The sequence below is a fragment of the Anastrepha ludens genome, chromosome 6 (assembly GCF_028408465.1).
Source record: "Anastrepha ludens isolate Willacy chromosome 6, idAnaLude1.1, whole genome shotgun sequence".
Taxonomy (NCBI): domain Eukaryota; kingdom Metazoa; phylum Arthropoda; class Insecta; order Diptera; family Tephritidae; genus Anastrepha; species Anastrepha ludens.
Genome location: NC_071502.1, coordinates 6386916 through 6408000, shown reverse-complemented (window position 1 = coordinate 6408000; position 21085 = coordinate 6386916). Strand labels below are relative to the sequence as shown.

Genomic DNA, 21085 nt, shown 5'->3' with positions numbered 1-21085 from the left:
AGGACCAAGGCAGCAGGCAAGACAGGTCCTGGCTGGAGTAGTGAGGTCTATCCTTTTATATGGCGCGACAGTTTGGCGCGATGCATTCCAACACGCTTCATACGTACGAAGTAGTAACTCCACGTACCGCTTGTGTGCTCTTAGAGTCTGCTCTGCCTTCAGGACAGTCTCAGAGGATGCGGCGCTCATCATAGCCGGTCTATGCCCACTCGACTTGATAGCGCAGGAGATGTATGAAATGAGACGTATGAGGAACAACCAAGCCCAATGCGATCAGCTGGCACTGAGAAAATCAATAAACCACCGCTGCGTGGACCAATGGCAGACGCGATGGGACAGTGCAAATAAAGGCAGGTGGACCCACCGTCTCATCCCCAACGTTGAAGCTTGGCTCCAGAGAAAGCACGGAGAAGTAGACTTCTATGTCTGCCAAATCCTAAGTGGCCATGGTTGCTTTAAAGCGTACCTTCACCGCTTTGGACACGAAGAAAGTCCATACTGCGAGCAGTGCACACCAGCAGTTGAGGAGGACGCAGAACATGTGCTTCTCACGTGTCCCCGCTTCAGAAGAGTAAGGGCTAAACTAGAAGGCAACCTTGGCAGCAGCATCACGCCCGAGAATTTAGTGCCACTGATGTTGATGAGCCAGGACAATTGGAGCAAAGTCCAAAACATGGCTGCTGAAATAATGCAGCAACTTCGAAATAGCGAGCAGGCAAGGAGGATGCGCGAACGTCAAATAAGAACGTGAAGCAGCACACCTATCCAGAGATGAAAACACAGGTAAACTGACGATACCACTATTAGAAACTAGCTTTTCTATGGTAACGAACAGGGACATGGGGGGAGGGGGCGTATAGATCCGACAGGGGTGGTTGTCTTCTGATATGACCTAACAGTGGTGGTAATAGGCAGATGCAGCTTGTGACATATTGCATCAGAACAGTAACTGACGTTGAGTGCAACGCTCAAACCGCCTCCCGACGAAATACTTGACGGTAGTACCGGGGGGATCGGTACTTTGACGGTAGGAGGTTTAGTTCGGGTTAAAGTCCCACACTGACGGGGTAAGGCTTTCGATGCTTCCTCCTCATAAAAAAAAAAAAAAAAAAAAAAAAAAAAAAAAAAAAACATATCTTCTATAGCTGCCTGCATTTCACGTCCAAATCGTCTGTTTCCCGCGACTTGGTTTAGCTGATTTAGACATTCCACAGAAAGCTTAATACCAAATGCCATCTAGTTGTTGTTATTGCAATTAAATTGTTGTACTCGCTGCATTTGCAATATTGCCGCCGCTGTCTGGTATTCGCTGACAACTTAATTTACTTGGCTGTCGCTGCTAGTACTACTAAATAGCCAGTGCAAAAGCAACAACAACGTAAGCCTCCTTACTATGCGAGACTACAGTGAGCGCGAATGTGTCACCATCAGCGCGTTGACTAATGCAATTTAAATTAAAATCTATTTAATTTTAGCAAATTCGCTAAACTGAAACACAACGCTAGCAAGGCAAAGTAAGGCAAAGGAGGAGAAGAACAAGAAATAACGAGAAAGCACAAGTGGAAGAATGTCGGAGAATCCGTAAAGTCATTAAAATAGTACAGTTGCGCTTTCGGCTTAATTGAATCAGACAATGTCAGGCCAATGAGCAGCACTAACAACTACTTGGCGGCAAATAAAAATGTCAGAAAAATGTTTTGCAATTAGATTTTACGAATGTACCATTAAGACATTTACAACACACAAAATCGCAAATGATGATAGATAATTAAGTTTTATAAACAGCAGTACACTGATTTAATGTTAAAAAAAATGCAAAAAAATTAGAAATAAATAACAAAAAAATTTGAAAAATTTTACAAAAAAATTACAAAAAAAAGAACTTGCAAGATTTGCTGTGAGAACGATGGCTTTGTGGAATTCATAAGAGAATAGAAAAGTGTTTGCAAGTCAATTAGATTTCCACTACATTTTTTCATATTTCGCGCAATAACTTTAATTCTTTAAATTCTTTAACCCTTTGGCTATGTATGTAATATGCATATGGATACACTAAACTTTGTAGGCGTGACCTTTTGGGTACGTGGCCGAGCTCCTTTTCCAATTTATGGTGTGCATTTTGGCGTTTTTCGACAAATGAAGGGAGCTACAGTTTTAAGCCGAATTCGACCGGCAGATGAAGTCCTATGAAGAGCTTTTCCAAAGCAGAAATTCACTCAGAGGTTTGCGATAGACAGCCGATGGGCGACGGCTGATAAAAAAAAAAAACTCCAGCCCACACTGAGTTTCAAACTCGGACCTAGCGGGTGGTAGTCTCGCAGCAACTCATTAGGCTTCGGCGGCTCTCGGGAGATTTCCACTTTATTATACGAAAATTTAATACGTTATAAAACTGCATATTCAAAATTATTGTGAAATTGTTACTAGAAAGTGTACCATTTTTATTGAAATTCGTTTAATAAGTTTTGTTTTTTTTTTTGCGTAAAATCGAAACTTGATTTTATATAACTTTTATAGATGAATGAGTCATATTTTCGTAAAAAAGTGCTGAATTTAAATAAGAAAGGAATAAAATGTTAAACTTGTTAAAAAATTCTAGAGCAATGTATTTTAAAAACAATTTCTTGATACGCACAAAAGAACTACTATTTGTATTATTTGGTGCTCAACTAAGTGCTCGCTGTTTTTTTTTTTTTTGATGCAAATACAACTTTATTCTGAAAAAAAAAAACGGTTACAAGTGAATCACTGAAAGTATTGCCCATCGCTGCCTACTACTTTTTCCCATCTTTCTGGTAGCTCTCGTTTACCGTCGCGGTAAAACTGTTCATCTTTTGAGGCTATCCACGGATCAAGCCATTTTTTGATATCTGCATATGAATGGAACTGCTGATCAGCTAGTCCATGTGCCATCGAACGGAACAGGTGATAATCGGAAGGCGCAATATCTGGAGAATATGGCGGGTGGGGTAGGATTTCACATTTCAGTGTTTCCAGGTAGGTTTTAACGGGTTTGGCATGAGGCGACGACGTAGAAGCATGACCGAGCAGTCCCCATGACTTTCTTTTCTTTGGATTGCTGTAATGAATCCGTTTTCCCGTAACGATGCGATGAAGAAAACCCTTCCTTCTTTGCCGCTGGAGCAGTTTTTCACAGGCGAAAAAACGACGTTCAACATCCCTTGGTTGTAACTCATAAGGAAATCAAGTCCTCTGTTTCTGAATCATTCGCAAAGCATGCAATCGTTTGGAAATGGATTGGCGGGTAACTCCTAATACTGCAGCAAGCTCTGCTTGCGTTTGACATGGATCCTCATTGAGCAATACCTCCAATTCAGCGTCTTCGAAGGTGTTTGGCCTTTTTTCACGCGGACGGTCGTGAATATTAAAATCTTCGTCTTTGAAGAGACGGAACCGGAACCAATCTTGGCACGTTGTTTGACTTAAAGCAGCATCTGCATAAACTTTTTGTAGCTCTCGATGCGCTTCAGCTGCCGTGCTTTTTCGAATGAAAGAGGAAAATCAAGACTTCCCGCAAATGACGATTATTCGGCACAAAATGAGACATTTTCACAAACCCAAAAGTCGATGATACCGAAAAAAAATCACTAATGTGTCGAAGCAGTTTGTTTACTATATGTCTAAGCTTGGTTTATGACGTTTAGGTTATGTTAGATTCGACTAGCACACACTGTTGGCGGCATCTATTGACAAGCAGCGGGAAGTTAGAATTAAATTAAAGAATTATTACTTTTTAAGAAATTATTAAATTTATTCCGAGTTTCTTATACTTTCTTATTTCTTATTTCTCTACTAAATCGGGACCTTTTTGAATTTTGCCAAAAAGAAAATGTTTATTTGAAATAACTAATCAATTTGGGAATATCTGTTCGGCCTATCGAAAAGTGCTATTTTCAGGCAACTTCAAATCTTTCATTTGCCATGGCTCCTATTAGGATTGACTAGTTGATAAAATATGCGTGACTAAGTTGAACCATTTGCTTTCTTTTTTGCTTAAAACAGTGAATTGCAGATATCTCGAGAATTTGTCTGTACATAAAATTAACTCGATTTTTGGAAACAGCGAGCGATTCGGTGAAGGGAATGGATACCGGAATGTGGTGCGCATTTTGGGCTTAACCGGTGAAATCAGTCATTTATGATGAAACCAGTTGGCTTTCTTGAAGCTGCATTTTGACACCGTTAGAGCTTTTTAGCGAGGTACAGGCCGGAACTAACGAAGTAGCCTGCAAAGTTTGGTTGACAGGACGCGCTGGTGTAAAGCCACCTAAGGCAGCCATTGCCTGAATGAAGTGATGTTCAGCAATTAATAAATCCTTGTAAAAATCCTTCCAAATTATTCAAAGAGGATTTGACAGCATTTTAACGAGAGGCCAGCTGATGGCCTACCCTCAATTTGCACTGGAAATAATAGCAGATGTTAAATGTATATTTACTATTATTATTATTAACCAAACACACAACCATAAGTTATTTTACAGTGCTTGAGCTTAATTCTAAAAGATTAAAAATAACATTAAAAATGCCTATAAATATAAAGCAAAATCGCCGAGATTAATAATAATATTCGTAAATCCCCATTCAGTATGCGTTCGCAGTCGTACACGAGAGGTGAGCCGACTTTATTTCAGCTCAATTCCACATTTATCTGCAACTGCAAAGCTAAATTAGTGATAGAACATTTTTTAATCTACTACACGAAATTTGCTGTTTCGTGTTGTTAATTTTATTGTTGCTGCTCCTGAATTAGGCATTAGCCGCTGGCCAATAACAAGTCGCCGTTGGTTTTGCTGTCACAGACGGCAATATTTGCACGCAAATTAAATGAGATTTCAGTTCAATTTTTCATGCTTCATGCACCAGCTGCGTCTGTGCGCTTTCCGTTCGTTAGCTTTTTTATATTTTTTCATTTTACTTGCATAAATCTTATTCGAAGAAAATTCCTCCACAAAATATTGAAAATTTCAGAATTAAGAGATTGAGTGGAACAAATGTTTTGCCGTAACTGGGTGTGTTAGTTGGGCTGCTCCCCGATGAAATATAAGCTAACGGGCAGCAGAGAGACAGTGAAAATATTTAATATTTTATCATGTTTTTATGCTGTTATTGTTGTTTTAGCGTAACATCAGCTTTTTATGCTCTAAAGAAAGTGACATTAAATGGCAGGCGTAGCTTTTCACCTTCAAGCGTTTTCCTGCCAAGCGCCCCCACACACACACACACACACACACAAGCTTACATCCCTCATCCCTGTATCCCGCATGGGGTATCCCGCTCGAGCAATCGTATTTCGCAAAGTTGTGGCAATGATTGTACCAATTCTTCTTGGCACGCTACTGGCGCAGTGTCGTCAGCACCTGTGAACTCAATTGACGCTCACCCGTTGTTTTTCGTTTTGTTTTTTTTTTTTGCACTTTCCACAAGCTTCGCCTCTACTCCATTAATATTTACCTTTCGTTTATTACTTTCATATTATTTTCAAACTTTGCGGGCTTCACTTGGAGATTTTTCTTGAATTTTTATAAGAAGTTGCTGCACTAAGTAAAAAGTTTGCTTCATTCCGTTCAATGTAGTCAGCTAAGATGATGAGCGAAGCAACCAAGTGACAGTGGGTGAGCAGAAGTTGCTACTACACTTTTGCAAATCCCCGAAGATTTCAGTGCCCAGAGTTTGGCTGCCATTGATGCATACACACACAAACACAAACACAAACACACACACACACATACAAACCCAAATGTAGTAGTGCGTGAATTTGCCATTTTGACAACTGCGGTGCTGCGTGCCCGTCGCAAAACTCTTTGCTCTGCGCCCGGAGTTGAAATCTTGTGCTCTGCATGCAGCTTCTCAATAAAGCAGGCAGTCACCAGCTGTCCGCTGCTCGTCTCTGGAGCGCTGTGTGTCATCTGTTTCAATAAATTTTACTCTTACTCTTCCCCCACGTTCCGCGTTCGTTCGTTGATGGTGAGACTCTCACTGTGTCTTGCACTGGTTGGGTCCGGTCTTCTGCTGCCTGCTGCTTGGCATACTTTTTAAGCCACCATTACAGTTATAAGCTGCTGCTGTACACCGTCACCAACTTCGCGCCGCATTTTTCGTTGCTCTTCTCGTGCACTCTTCTTCTATCGCTTTGCTCTATTTATGCGCGCACCTGCTATTTTCTTACTTTCCGCTATCTCTCGCTTTTGCTTTTGCTTTATATATGCATTAAAGTACTGTTATGCCACTGTAAGTGTTCCAGGAAGTGCTCCCACTTGGTTTACTGGCAACCATTGGCGAAAATTAAATGGAAAAAAGATGCGAGTTCTGAGAGAAATTGCTGTAAAGCTGGTATAAACACCTGAAGTTATTATTTCATTGTCACCTGCTCGGGCAGTGATTGCATTCGTAGCAAATGCTTGGCGCATAAAGCAAACTAAATCAAGCTGCTTACACTTGTGTGTGTGTGTGTGTGGGTGTGGTATGCAGCAGTGCTTCCTTGCTTGCTCATCCTCTTGCAGCACTTGCGCCGTTGGCTAAGTTAGCTTTTCTCGCAAAACTTACCATACACACACAGACACACATACACAGGCAAGTATTTGCTATTCAGCAAAGGCTTGCGCCTTAGTGTGGCGACTGGTTTTTAGGACTTCGTGCTGTGACTTAAAATATGATTTTCTATTTATTTAAACAGCTTAAGCTTTAGTATAAATTTATTGCGCCAAAGCATTTATTCTTGTTGTATTACTTATCCTTGTAGAGTCAGGTTGGAAGCTTTGCCTTGTTTAAAGTTTAAGGAGAATTGCATTGTTGCTATGGCCAAAAGTTGTAAATACGCCATCACAGCTACTAATGAATCCCTTGAGCCTTACAAAAGGACTAATTGACTATCTTAGGATTTCTTGAGTTATTCAACCTACTCAAAGTCCAATAGCGATTAATTTGACATCACCACCCGTCAAAAAATAGGCCACACTATGATCCGGAAGTACTTAAAAGCTGCTTCTCCAATACAATAGAATATTAAATATGGGTTTCTAATAAAAAGTAAAGTAAATCACAAGGCTAGCCTAGATGCTGTTTAAAAATAATAATTCAGAAATACCCTCAGTGTTTTGCATTGCCTTCCGAGTGGCGCCCGCTATTAGAAAAAACCTGTTTCCTCATTTGTTGTATCATGCACGGAGATTCGAAGCTGTGCACTTTCGAATGACAGTCACGCACCAACCCATTTGGCTACGGTGGCAGTTAATATGATTGGCAAACGAAAATCTGGAGTTAAACTTCATTCTGAGATCTAGAAATTCATGAGCAGTAGAAAGTCTGGCTTTAAAAGAAAGTATTTTAAGCTGTTGCTGTGAGATTGGGTTATCGGCAAATCCCACCAAGACTGGCATTGTCCTCTTCAACAGAAGGAGGAAGCTTGATGGACTCGTTCTGCCTAAGCTAAAAGAAGTCACAATCCAGTTATCTAAGGAAATTAAATATCTTGGAGTAATCCTCAATAGTAAGCTCCTATGGAAATCACACGTTTAAACAAAGGCATCCAAAGCACTGACAGCTTTCTGGCAGTGCAAAGGTGTATTTGGGAAAACGTGGGGTCTTTGTCCTAGCAAGGTCCTATGGATCTGCACGGCTATGATAAGACCTATTATCACCTATGCATCAGTGGTCTGGATGAGCAGACTCTCTCTCTAGTGGGAATCAGGAGGACCTTATGGAGACTACAACGCACTGTGGTCATCTATTGCGTCGGAGCTTTTCCGGCTACTTCAGGCCCGGCATTAGATGCTCTGATTAGTCTACCACCACTTGATGTTTTCATCCAAGGAGAAGCCTTGAAGGCCATCTGAGGGCTGAAACACAATGGGAACTTGTACGGCCCCTGTACGGTACTGGATAACAGAGCAGGCATGGACGTCGATCCAACGATTCTCTTCATGCCCCTTGACTCCATGCCATCCACAGTCGTGCTTGACAAAAGATACAGTGTAGTGCTGCCAGAGGCTCAAATGTGGTCAAACTCTGAAAATGAGCCCGAAAATACTGTTTTCGCATATTCACGGATGGATCCAGGACCGAGCACAGTTCCGGCTCTGGGGTCTACGTGGAATCCAGCAGGACAAAACTGCTCTTTGCTCTTGGAATGCATGCATCTGTGTTTCAAGCTGAGGTGTATGCTGTTCAAAAAGCGGTGAACTTTTTTGTGGAAAGCAGATGGAGAGGCAGATCTGTATGTGTCTGCAGCTACAGCCAGGCTCCACTCATGGCCTTAGACAGCCCCCCAACCACATCAAGGGTAGTTGAGTCCTATAAATCCAGGCTGGACTATGTCAGTAAGCACAATAGCCTGATGCTAACATGCGTCCCGAGATACGTGGGTATCGCGGGTAACGAGATCTCTGACTCTTTAGCCAGACTGGACTGTGAGGCCAACTTCCTTGACCGGGAGCCCGTTCTGCCACTCCCTTCTGCAGTCATCAAAGCCACGGTTAGCAAATAGGTTACTACAATCCACAAGCGAGCTTGGCAGGCTGAGGGAGGCCGCAGATGTTCTAAACTGATGTTACCTGTCATGTCCCATCGACTCTCGCAAACTCTCCCGTCATTAAGTAGAAGGGAGTGCAGACGGCTAGTTGGACTGATGACGGGCCATATTCTATGGGCGAAGCACATGGAAAGGTTAGGCATCTCAGACAGTGTACTCTGCCCAGTTTATGAAGAGGAGGATGAGACGGCGGATCCCTTTCTGTGAGTGTGCCCCGTTTTCGCTCGAATCAGGTTTGAGGTCTTTGGCACTGATGTGTTATGAAGCGACCACCTTGGCTTCTTGGCATCACAAGATCTACTCAGATTTCTTCGTAGGTCGAGTAGATTTAAAGAAAATTAAAAGGGAATCCGAGTGCAGTACAATGGATTTAATTGTGTCTGAGTGCTGCACTTGCCAGTCTGCTCCGACAGGAAAAAAAACAAAAAAAGCTATTGAGGCTCGAGAAAGTTTTATCAGGTAAATTTTTTGTCTGTGAAACCAAAAAAAAAAAAATGAAAGGAAATTAAAAAAGGAAGAATTTTTAAAGAGTTCGTTTAGGGTGCGAAAAAAATTTTTATTCCGAAAATTTTCAAAATGATTGAATACATGAAATGCCTTGTTTTTAGTTGTAAGTCTTTTTTAATTATTGTAAGTTCTTAAAACAAATCAAAATTAATTATAATATAATATAAACGAATTAGCAGTTAAAAATTTGTTGTGTTTTAATAATAAATTAAAAATAAATAAAATAAAAAACTAACCGAACTTTCATTTTTAATTATTCGTAAAATTAATAGCTGCCTACCTCTGGACTCAGGAATGAGGATATATAAAAAATCGTTAACTATCTGCCACGTTGGTCTCTTGAAAAAAAAAGTTCCATATTAGAAATGCGCTACGCAGTTTGTCGTCAACTGCCGAGTCCAGCTATTACTCGAACTTTTGATTGTTAATTAATTTTCGAGTTTATAGGAGCCATCGAACCAACAAAACGATACTCACGCACAAGCCCGTAAGCTCTCAGCACCGGGGACTGAGGTGATAATAATTATTTACACAGGCCGTTAAATTTTATAGATTTTCAGAGCCAAGAACAAATACACTTCGCTTTTTCGTGATTTTTGAAAGGCTGAATCCGCATCTGAACTCTGAGTGGCTCAGTGACGTTAGGTGTTTCAGAAGTGTAAAAAGCACGACAAATTCTTTTTGTAAGAAAAGGACGTAACCGTAACTCAAACCTAATTCGATACACAATTTTTTTTATATTTTTATAAAATGTCTCAGAGCACAACACAAATTTTCAAAAAAGAAGAAGGAAAGAATAACCTGGATCTTTTTTCAAAACTTGTTCCAAGGGACCTTTCAGTGCGATCACAGATGTTGTTCTTGCACATTGTGCTTTGTAGCAGCTGTAGAAAGTAAAGCCAGTCTTTTTCAGAAATCTGCCTAGAAATATTTTTTCTGTTAAAGTAGCAAAAGATTTTCCTTCAAAATAATAAATTTCAATAATTTTGAAAAATATCCATTCGACTAGAACTATATAGATTTCGGTTAACATCGCCTTAAGTTGAAGCAGTATTAAATTTCTTTAGAATGAATTCCCCGCTCACACACAGAAGAGATTTTCTATATGTATATATGTATGTATGTATGTATGCGTGCATGTAGGTATATCATACCATAAATAAGCCGGCAATTCATTTCTGCATTTGTGAATGCTTTTTATTTGTGTGTTTACACACACATGCACATACATGCAGATTAGGGTGACTCACCAAAAAAATTTCAGTTTTTCCCAACGAAATGATATTAGAAAAATTTTAAGATTCTGCCAAAATATTTCGCAAAAAATATGAAAACTTAAGAGACAAAAGCCAAGTTTTTCATAAGTAAAATAAATTTAAAAAATGGCTTAGAATCAAGCGTTAAAATGTTTAAAAATTGTATCAAGAGAATCCAAATAATGATATTTGCAAAAAAGAAAAAAAATGTATAGGACGTTTCACAATACAAACAACAACGGGTGCAAGTTTTCAAAGGTATGGAAAATAGTGAGAAAATATATGAAAAAGAAAAGAGAAAACCATCAGATAGAATCATGCGTAAAGTCAGTATTGTTGTACGGAAGCGTAACATGGCTGGTCTCTAACACAATCCTTCATCAAAAAATGCCTCCGCATCATCTGCAGAATACTTTGACCAAACCCCATCAGTAACGACGCACGGTGGAGATTAACGAGCGAGGAACCCATCCTTAGGCAAATCAAACCCAAAAAGCGGTGATGGATAGGTCTTACATTGAGAAAACCACCAGATACCATCACGAGAATGGCGCTGGACTTGAATCCGCAAGGGAGCAGAGATCTCGGTCGACCAAAAAAACACTTGGAGCAGGTCTATGCTGCGCGAACTAGCAGATGCTGAGATATCGGTCAAAATCAACAGCACAGAACCGTGTACGATGGAAGAGTTTTGTCGAGGCTCTATGCTCCCTATGAGGAGTGAACAAGGAAAAAAAGCATGAAAAATGACAACTTAGAAGTCTAAATCTGTCCTCAGCATTTTTTTTAATTTTTTACTTTTTTGTTTGATTTTTGTACTTTTTCTTAAACTAATCTTCCAACAAAGTCAAGAATACCACAAACAATTTCATTTTTTTCATTATGTTGACAAAAGTTTCATTTAACATTTTTTTTTTTTAATCAGGCTTTAAGGCCTCTTCAGTCATCGGATATGACCCAGCTTATTTAAAAACAAATTTAGTTAACAAAATGGGTTGGTGCGTGACTACCAATCGGGAATGCGTAGGTTTGAATCTCCGTGCATGGAACAGCAAAATTATAGAAAGTTTTTTTATAATAGCGGTCGCCCCTGGCATGCCTCCGAGCGCATTTCTGCCATGAACAAGTTTTTCATAAAAACCCATCTCTCGTTCGGTGTAGGCCTACCAGGTAGATACCTATGAAATGAGACTTTCAGCTATTAGGCCATAGATGTCGCTAGGAGTATTTTTAAACCTTCCCAAATGTCTTGTGTTTGTTTCGTCTCTCATCTGTCAACAATATTCAGTTCATTGTTTCTTACGTTTCATACAACAATGCATTTTAGTTGCTCTGAAAAATTTCGAATTTCGTGCCTTCAAACTACGATTTTCGGACATCATGAAACCATATGTGAAATGCTGCTCTCCCGGTTCAAAAGGAAGTCTTTTTTGCATCGAATCGTCACGGGTGATGAAAAATTGGTATATTTCTCCGATCCCAAGCATGCACCATCCTATGGTCCGCCCGGCCACAAGCCAAAAACAACGGCCAAACCAAATCGCTTCGGCCGTAAGGCAATGCTGTGTGTTTTCTGGGATCAGCGTGGTATGATTTGGTACGAGCTATTAAAACCAGGTGAAAAAGTTGACGGTGCACGCTATCAACGACAATTGGCCAATTTGAACAGCGCTATACACCGAAAACGCCCAGAATATGCCGATCGGCGTCACAAAGTAATTTTTCTTGATGACAATGCACCGCCACATCGAACAAGAGCGACCCGGGAATTGGTGGATGCGTACGATTGGGAACCACTGGTGCATGCGGCTTACTCACCAGCCTTGGCACCTTCCGATTACCATTTGTTTGCATCGATGGCCCACGCACTTTCCGAGCAGCGCTTCAATTCTCACGAAGAAGCCAAAAAATGGCTCGATGATTGGTTTGCGGCCAAAGACGGCCAATTTGTTTGGCGCGGCATCCACAAATTGCCTGAGAGATGGGGAAAAATGTGTCGCTAGCGATGGCTATTAGTTTGAGGATTAAATTTGTAACCATTTTTTGTTAATAAACGTTCGTTTCATAGGTATGCACCTGGTAAAACTGTTGGTTCCTCCATTTGTAGAACAACATTAAGACGCACGCCACAAATAGGAGGTGGTGCTTGGCCAAACGCCTAACAGATGTGTGCGCGCCAATTATTTATTTATTTTTATTTTAATTCATAAAAACTTGATTTTAGAAGGTGCCTTAAAGTCGCTTCTGCTCATGTAAACCGTAACATTTTTTCAACTTTCATTTCACTTTGGCGATAGTCTTAGTATATGATGAATTTTATAATTAAGATAGAAAAGCGATACCAATTATTTTTATTTTTGTGTTTTTTTTGATGAGTGATGCACCCTCATATACATATATACATCCATGCAGAATAGAGAAGCGTAAAGACCCGCAGCTTCCCAACTACATAGAAGTTCCCCTGTTAAGCGCAACATTCAACCTCCGAATTTTTGTTTGAAACAAAAACTCAAAAAGAGAAATTCAAAAACTTGAAACTACGGCACACAGCAGAAATGAAAGAGCACCGCACATTTTTTATAAGCCACACAACAATCAATGCAATATACTTACTTGTACTCGTGCGAGTGTGTGTGTGTGTGTGTGTGTGTGAGGGAAGGAGTGTGAGCTGCCTATTATGTGGATGTATTGAAATTGTGGAGAACAAACTCGCCAAATGTCCGCATGCAAAACAAAGATAAGAAAATCCACTACCACAAACACACCCACATACATATATAAGTGCATACGTGTGATACAAGCTAACGGTAACCACAAAGTACACAAATAAGCGAGCAAATAAATGAATGAGCGAAGAAAGAATACAAAACGCGAATAAACAAATTGGAAATGGCAAATGAAAACCAGGAGCAGAGGAGGAGCAGAAGAAATAAAAAGTCGGTGGCAAGCAGTTGAAGGCGAGTGGCAAGTGGCAAGTGGCAAGTGGTTGGCGGCAACAAGCGAGAAGTCGAAACAAACAAATGGCGTTTGGACGCGTATTGCTTTGAATACTGGCAATTGAATGCGGTTTTTTATGCTCCATTTTTATTTCCTGTTGCCACAATAAAGCAGCTGGTACCGCCACAAAAACACAGATCCACACACGCGGACACACATACACGCGCGCTTGCAAATTGCCTACTTCAGGCGCGGTTGGCAGACAATGACTAAGTATGGATGTATGCGTGTATGTATGCACGTATATATGTTTGTGTGCACGCGTAAGTGTGAGTAGATGGCCTCTCACTCCGTTTTCTCACTCCAAAAACCTCACAACCATCACCATGCATGCTTCATAAGTTCCAATGAGTGCCTTAAGTGCTGCTCGAAGCATCCCATTTCCACACCAGTGCGTCTGAGCGAATTGTTTAAGATAGCTAAGAAGGAGCAGCAGCAGAAGCGCCGGCAACTCCAACGCCGCTGATAACTGATAAACCAAGTGCTTCAAGTAGCAGTTGGGGTTGTGGGGTGGTTGCTGCACGTGTAGTTGTTGTTGGCCATTGGTAAGGCATCGCCATAAAACAAATGATGCAAATTCATTTTCATACCTGTGCCCAGCCGGTCGTCGCCTGCGCGCCCCCATGGCAATCAAGCTACCAAGCTAAGGCAACCAGAGTTACTGAAATGCCTACGTAAGCGGAAAATTTTTACTTCGCTGGCAGCTTTAGTTTTTTTTATTTTTTATTTTTTTTATTTTTTTATTTTTTGGAAGCACAATACACTCACCTGAACCTATATGAGTGTGCGTGTGTGTGCATTTAGCGGTGGGTAGAGCTGTTGTCAGTGTAGGTTTGTCGGGTATGAGTGTGCGTATAGAAGGCGAATGCAATAGGAAGTACGAGCAGATATTTAAAAGTTAAAAGTACGTAAATGCATAAATTTAATGCTTGAAATAATCGCGTAAATGGATTTACGAAATCTAATTTTTTTGGTCAATTTCCCGCTCTCTAAATCTAATTTTTTTGGTCAATTTTCCGCTCACCCGCATCTGCTATTGCAATGCCGCCAAATGCTTGTGATTTTAAAACGTTCCTGCACTTATGTTTTTCAGAAATCAATAGGGGAGAACACTCAAATCAAATTCCTGCAAACTAAGAAGATAAAAATTATAAATTGTGTGGATATATTTTTTGAGGTTATTAGTTTAAATGAGGCCTCGCATTTGTTATTTTTGGTTCTGGCATACGATTCCCCTTTCTTTCTTATTACTCCTGTCTCAGCTGTAAACAAATATTTCTTTCTTTTTTTGTTTTTGGTATTCTGCCAGTTTTCAGAAGCCGCTGCTATATCCGCCATGCTGCCTTTCGGACTGTTTATATTTTCATGATTGCTTAAACTTTTTTTCACTTTTTCTCTTTCTATTTGCGCTCTTACATTTCCAGCTCAACTTTTTTTGACTCATACTTTCTCCACTCACTTTTGCTCCATAATTTTTTCATCAGCCCAGCGTAATCACTCCACCTGTCAGGCAGCAGGCAACTGTCGCTCACCGAAACCATTATTCGCTCGGATAATCGGTTTAATGGTGACCTCTAACGCCTGCCACTTAGCTTTTTTTTAACGTTTGCCGTCAACAGTGAAGAAGTGGCCAGTCAGCTTTTTTTCTTACCACACTTTTTTTCGTTTCCTTTGTTTTTGGTTGGTTATGCAAATGTTGAGTAAAATGTAAATCTGAGGTAGTTGAATGCGAAAGCATAGATAAATATTTTAAAAAATTAAGTCGACAGCTCCGAGAGTGGCTATGATGATGTTGTAATGGACATTTTTTGGTTGTGCTTTTATTTATTTAGATAAATTGCTGAGTGGTTTTTTGTTCCTTCTTCTTGTAGAAACAAAAGGCCCTGTTGATGTGAAATGCGATATTGAGGACGCAATGTGAATTATGGCATAGCCTATTAGATTTATTTGCGGGTTGCATTTTGGCCTCATGGTCTTCTGGGTCCGGCAAAGCTTATTACAATATTTTATTATGAGGATTAGGAACAGAATTTCATACTCGGAAAGCATTATTCAAATAGTAATAAGAATACGTAGAATATACAATAATTTCTCTAACCTATGAATGAAATAAATATACGTGGCGTTGCTACTAGAAAACAACACTGTAGCTATACAAATACTTTATTTTTATAAACTCATAGTCATCTTACATACAATGTACCGTGAGAATCTTCCACTTTCGTGCATTTTTCTGTCAAATCTTTCAGCGTGCATGCCGTTTTTGCACGCACAGCTTCGCGGCCCTCACAACTCTAGTTGCCTTTAATATACTACTGTGGGCAAAAAGTAAAGTGAATTTGGTTGTAAAATGAAAATCTTTATTTATTCTGGTAAATCAATTTCATCCCCTTCAAAATAATCCCCTTTCGATGAAATACACTTATGCCAACGATTTTTCCAATCCGCGAAACATGCCAAATAGTCTACGGTATAGCCATCAGCAGCTTCTTCGATTCAGCTTTTATCTCCTCAATCGACTCGAAACGCGTTCCCCGGAGTGGTCTCTTGAGTTTTGGGAATAGCCAGAAGTCACACGGAGCCAAATCAGGCGAATACGGTGATTGCGGAACGATATACGTGGAGTGTTTAGCGAAATAGTCACAAAGAACGAGTGCAGTGTGAGACGGTGCATTATCGTGATGCAAAAACCAAGAGTTGCTGGCCCATAATTCTGGTCTTTTAGACGAATTGCTTCACGTAAACGACGCTTAACGCTCAAATAATATTCCTTATTAACAGTTTGGCCAGGTGGAAGGAATTCATAGTGCACCACACCACGAAAATCGAAAAAACTGTCAACATGACCTTTATTTTTGAACGACTTTGACGTACTCTTTTCGGTCTGGCCTCGCCTTTAGCACGATATTCGCTTGATTGGTCGGTTGTTTCAGGGTCGTAAGCATAAATCCAAGTCTCATCTCCTGTAATGATGCATTTGAGCTTGTCCTGATAGTCTGAAAGCATTGTTTCACACACATCAACGCGACGACTTTTTTCCAAGAAATTGAGAGTTTTCGGTACCAAACAAGATTTGACTTTTCGTAGGCCCAAATGGTCTTTCAAAATGGTTTTCACAGATCCTTCTGATATTCCGATCATATCAGCAAGGTCTTTAACAGTCAACCGACTATTTTTGATCACTAACTCCTTCACTTTATTGACATGTTGGTCATCTGTTGACGTCGATGGTCGTCCGGAGCGCTCCAAGTCATCAACACGTTCTCGACCCTCTTTGAAGGCTTTGTGCCACTTATAAACATTTTTCTGCGACATGGTCGAATCACCAAATGCCTTCTGCAACATGCTAAACGTTTCCGCAGCCGAAATTTCATTCCGCAAATAAAATTTGATGGCACTTCTCTGCTCAATCAAATCAGACATTGTAAAAATCGAAAAATGCACTTTTGGTCGTTTGGTAAACACAAGCGTAAATATATTACTGATAATGACATTCACATGGAGTTGGCCCAGATGTTATTAACAGTGCTGCCAACTCTTGAAAAAATAACTAGAGCGAAATTTTAATCCCGAGAAGTTTGAAAAATAAATTCACCTTACTTTTTGCACACAGTAGGTCCAGACCGGTTTAAGAATTTGATTGTATAGCAGTAGTTTGTTGGTCGTTAACAGAATAGAGTGCGTACCAATAAGATAAAGGAGGTTTTTTGTTTTTAATTCCAGCTTTTCACGCTTTTTCTTGGCATGCACTTTCCAACGCAGTTTAGCATCAAGAGTTTTCCAAGATATTTTGCCTCTATTGACGTACGGTATATTTACGCTGTTTATGTAGACTGGCCTCTAAATTGTTTTTTTCAGACCGAATACAATGTGCACTGACTTTGAATTATTTAATTTGATACGCCATTTTTTTGCCCATGTTGCAATAGAACTCACCGCTGATTGCAATTTCGTCGTTGTGGTCTCGATCATTTCTCCAACTACTAGGATAGCCATGTCATCCCCAAAGGTTGCGGTAACGTGTTGCTCGTGAACCGGTCATACGTATACAAGAGGTACAGGAGAGAGCCTAGAATGTTTTCTTGAGGTACCCCCGCGCGTGCTTTTTGCAATGAAGAATAGGCGTTGTCAAATCTGTCACGAAGGTACTTGTCATCAAGGTATGACGAAAGGATTTCGCAATAGTTCCTGGACAAAATCAATTTTAGTTTGTGGTGTAAGCCCGTATGACGTTAAGAAACAACGCTGCGCAAACTTTATTTTCCTCTATTGCACACTCTATGGCTCTAACAATCCTGTGAACTTGGTCGATTGTGAAGTGATTTTTTCGAAAGCCTAATTGGTGCGTTGGAATAATTCTATTGTTTTCTATAATCGGCAACATTCGAGTCATTAATAGTTGTTCAAAAAGTTTGGACAGCATTGGTAGCAGATAAATAGGTCGGTCATGTCAAGTGATCTTAGTATTTCGGTTATCGTCGTAAATTTTTCTAACAATTAGTCTTTCGCGCTCTTCACAGCCTTTGGTCTTCCTCACTTATTAAACCCATCACTATGTCCTTTTGTATGGAAGAAATATCAAATTTAATTTTTTGTTGTTTTTTTTTTTTTTTTGTATTTAAAGATGGAAAAGTAATGAATTACAATCACAATGATTTTTAAAGCATTAAAAGCTAGGCCATCAGCTTTTTTAACTCTTTTTATTATTTTATAAGTGTTAAGGAATTTTCTTTTTATACTTACAAACAAAACGGAATACTGACCTGCCAATTGCTTTTAGGCATCAAATGTCAGTAGTTGTTATGCCATCAAAACCATCAGTTTCTCTAATTAGTCTTATTTTTTATTTCAATTTCCAATTCGAAAGCTACCTGCCACTCAACGTCTATTTCACGTTTAATTCATTTGGAAATTTACATTTCAATTTCATTTGAAATACATACATATGTACACGTTCTAAACTAACCCTACAGCCAAATATTTTAGTTCAGGACTGCTTTGCCACCAGTTAGTTCTGCATATTTCACATACGGCTGCCCTACAAATACTAACTATTAACAGCTTGTAGAGCAGTGTTGTACCAGTTAACGCACTAGTTCACAATGGACTAAAATATTTATAATCATCTAGTCCGTAATTGCAAGAAGTATAGTTGAAACACGTCCACCCTATCTTCCTTGGCCTCCCAAAGGCCAGTGGCTGGTTATTGCTGACGTGGCTATCTTAACAACTCATCAATTCTGGATTTGTTGGAAATGGGCCACGTTTGTTTAGTTAGTTGCAGGTATCTGTGTCATTCCATCAGACAACGGTCTGCTCCTGGAATTGCAAGAAGGTCTTTCCTTTTGCGATTGCCTTGTGGACAGCATATTTCTACCGCTTCGAAATCGTTATATGATGCCGCCTTTCTGGTCGATTCATCAGCTTTCTTATTTTACTCTCTATGGCCAGGCATTCAGATGAGAGTGATGTCTCTTGTGCGCGCTTAAGTTTTTTTTTTGAATTATCTGACGATTTAGATTTTGATTATAGGCGACTTTAAAGCTAAGGTGGCGACTTGACAACCTGAAAAACTTCGTACTTCCGATAGTTGTTGTGGATGGTTTGTAAGTATCCTGCAAGCTTCCCTCATTCCATGAAGTTCTGCTTGAAAAATACTGATCCAATTCACCTTCATACTTCATTAGATAAACATTGAATGCATATAAATTCACCTATAGTTTTTTGTTTGGTTACTAACAAAATAATTTTCACTTTAAATTAAGAAGTGTATTTGCAATCCATTTACTTTTTGCTTGTCAAAGCGTAGTAGGGCTGCTCAAACAGTAATGATAGAATATTTTTCGAATTACTTGTAGAAAAAATAATCAATATATAAATCCGGTGCACATTTCGTGATCCCTCACTCGTTATGACAAAATCCAGAAATCCCAATTTTGTGAAAATCAAAAAAATTGACATCCCTAAATCCTCCCTGTCTGCTTTGCTGCTCCACTTAAACAATTCCAGAACTACACAAATACTTATAAACCTTAATAGGTATAAACCTGCTGTGTGATGAGTTCCAGATTGACTTGAAAATTGCAGGAAAATGATGCGGTTGAAGCTAAAATGGAAAATGCTATCCTCACTTACTAAGTACTCGAAATAAAATCACCAATTTGCAATAATATTAAACCATATACCAGAGACTATAATCAATGAAATTACTATTATCAATAAAATGTGTACTTCTACTGGCACAAAAGCAATTGCGTAGACCACTTCCAGTCTGACATGAAAATGCATAATTTCAACATAATTTGCTAGCTGCATTTCCTTTCGAACTTTCTTGAATGAGAATGTGTACGCATGCATGCTAGTGTGTGGGAATGCAGGATAGAGGCCGAGTGTAATCATTGCTGCGCCATCAAAGTCGGTCAAGAAGATGCCATGCGTGCGATAGTCACCATGCGATTTTCTTATCATTGCATTTTATGCCCACAAATATGAAGACTTGTGTGTGTATGGGCGTAAGTATGAATGGAACTACATTTTGCGTAATATAATTTAGGTCATAGGCAACTGCACAGGCTACGCGCCAAGTATTATACATTTCAAATGTTGCACTCACTGTCTGTCTGCGCAGTTACACTTTAAAGGCAATTGACACCAAACAAGCCGCAAAGTGACGGGCAAACTGATAGTGTGGGCAGCTCAAAAGTGTGACGTGTTGGTGGTGGTAAGAGATATATAAATAGACTCATATTCAATTGTGTTCGTTACACTGCAACTGCTGCAAGTAACATGCCACAACATGGCCCAACTCTACACTAACGAATTCAACGAATTCCCAATCACTTTTCCAACTCGTATTATCCTGCATACGTTGCGTTGTGTAAGGGACTGACACTTTGTCGGTTGTCATAAATAAATATGTTGCTGCATAGATTTCCTATTTATCATGCGTATGTATGCACGTTTTCTAATTACATAGACTTTAGAGTGGCATTTCCTTCTACATAAGCAGTTTTCGGAACAACAGGGCGTATACGTAATATATTTCTGTTATTACACAACCAGTGAATGTCCGACATTTGCCAAGGGACTTAGTCGTAACAACTTTTAGCCTGACAAGATAATAATTACAATTCTATAGAGTGGCACGCACATGTTGTGAGAAGCAAGGCAATCATGTGCATGTGCGTATGTGCGTGTGTGTGTGTTTGAGTATTTTACATTTAAATATGTTATTTGAATTACTGTGTTACTTGTTGCTGTTGTAGCTATTATTATTATGTTGTTGGCCAGTAAATTAGCCTCGTTTCGTAATAACTATCAACTACTTTATGTACATTTCTGCCTCAGCAATGTATCGGGTTACGTGTCGGAGATACTTACATTTTGTTGAACACATAATTAGTAGGGTACAACCGAAGAATGATAAGCGTATTTTACTTTTAGTTTAAATGATTTTATTTCAAAATCATTTACTCAATTTATTTTAAGGTAATGCATTGTTCAATAGTTCAGTTAATTTTGAAAAAGATTTAAGTGAATTCCGTTTGGAAAAAAAAACATTTTCGCATGAAATTCATATAAAATTTAATATTCCTACTAAATTTCGGTTATCAGGACTAGCAAAATTTTGAATAAAAAGGCCGCATAATGTCATTTAGTTTATCTAAAAGCAATTAATTAAATATCTCTAAACAAGAAATATGTGACTTAGACCACTTTCAATATTATGGGCACATATATGAGGCAAAGCACGCCAAGTAAAAACTTGATCGCTTAC

The 21085-nt window shown here is 39.4% G+C and overlaps 1 protein-coding gene across 1 annotated transcript in view; it reads left to right on the top strand.

Moving 5' to 3' along the window:
* Positions 1 to 21085, top strand: part of LOC128868821 (semaphorin-2A-like) — a 145114-nt gene that overhangs the window by 1451 nt on the left and 122578 nt on the right. The window lies entirely within an intron of this gene.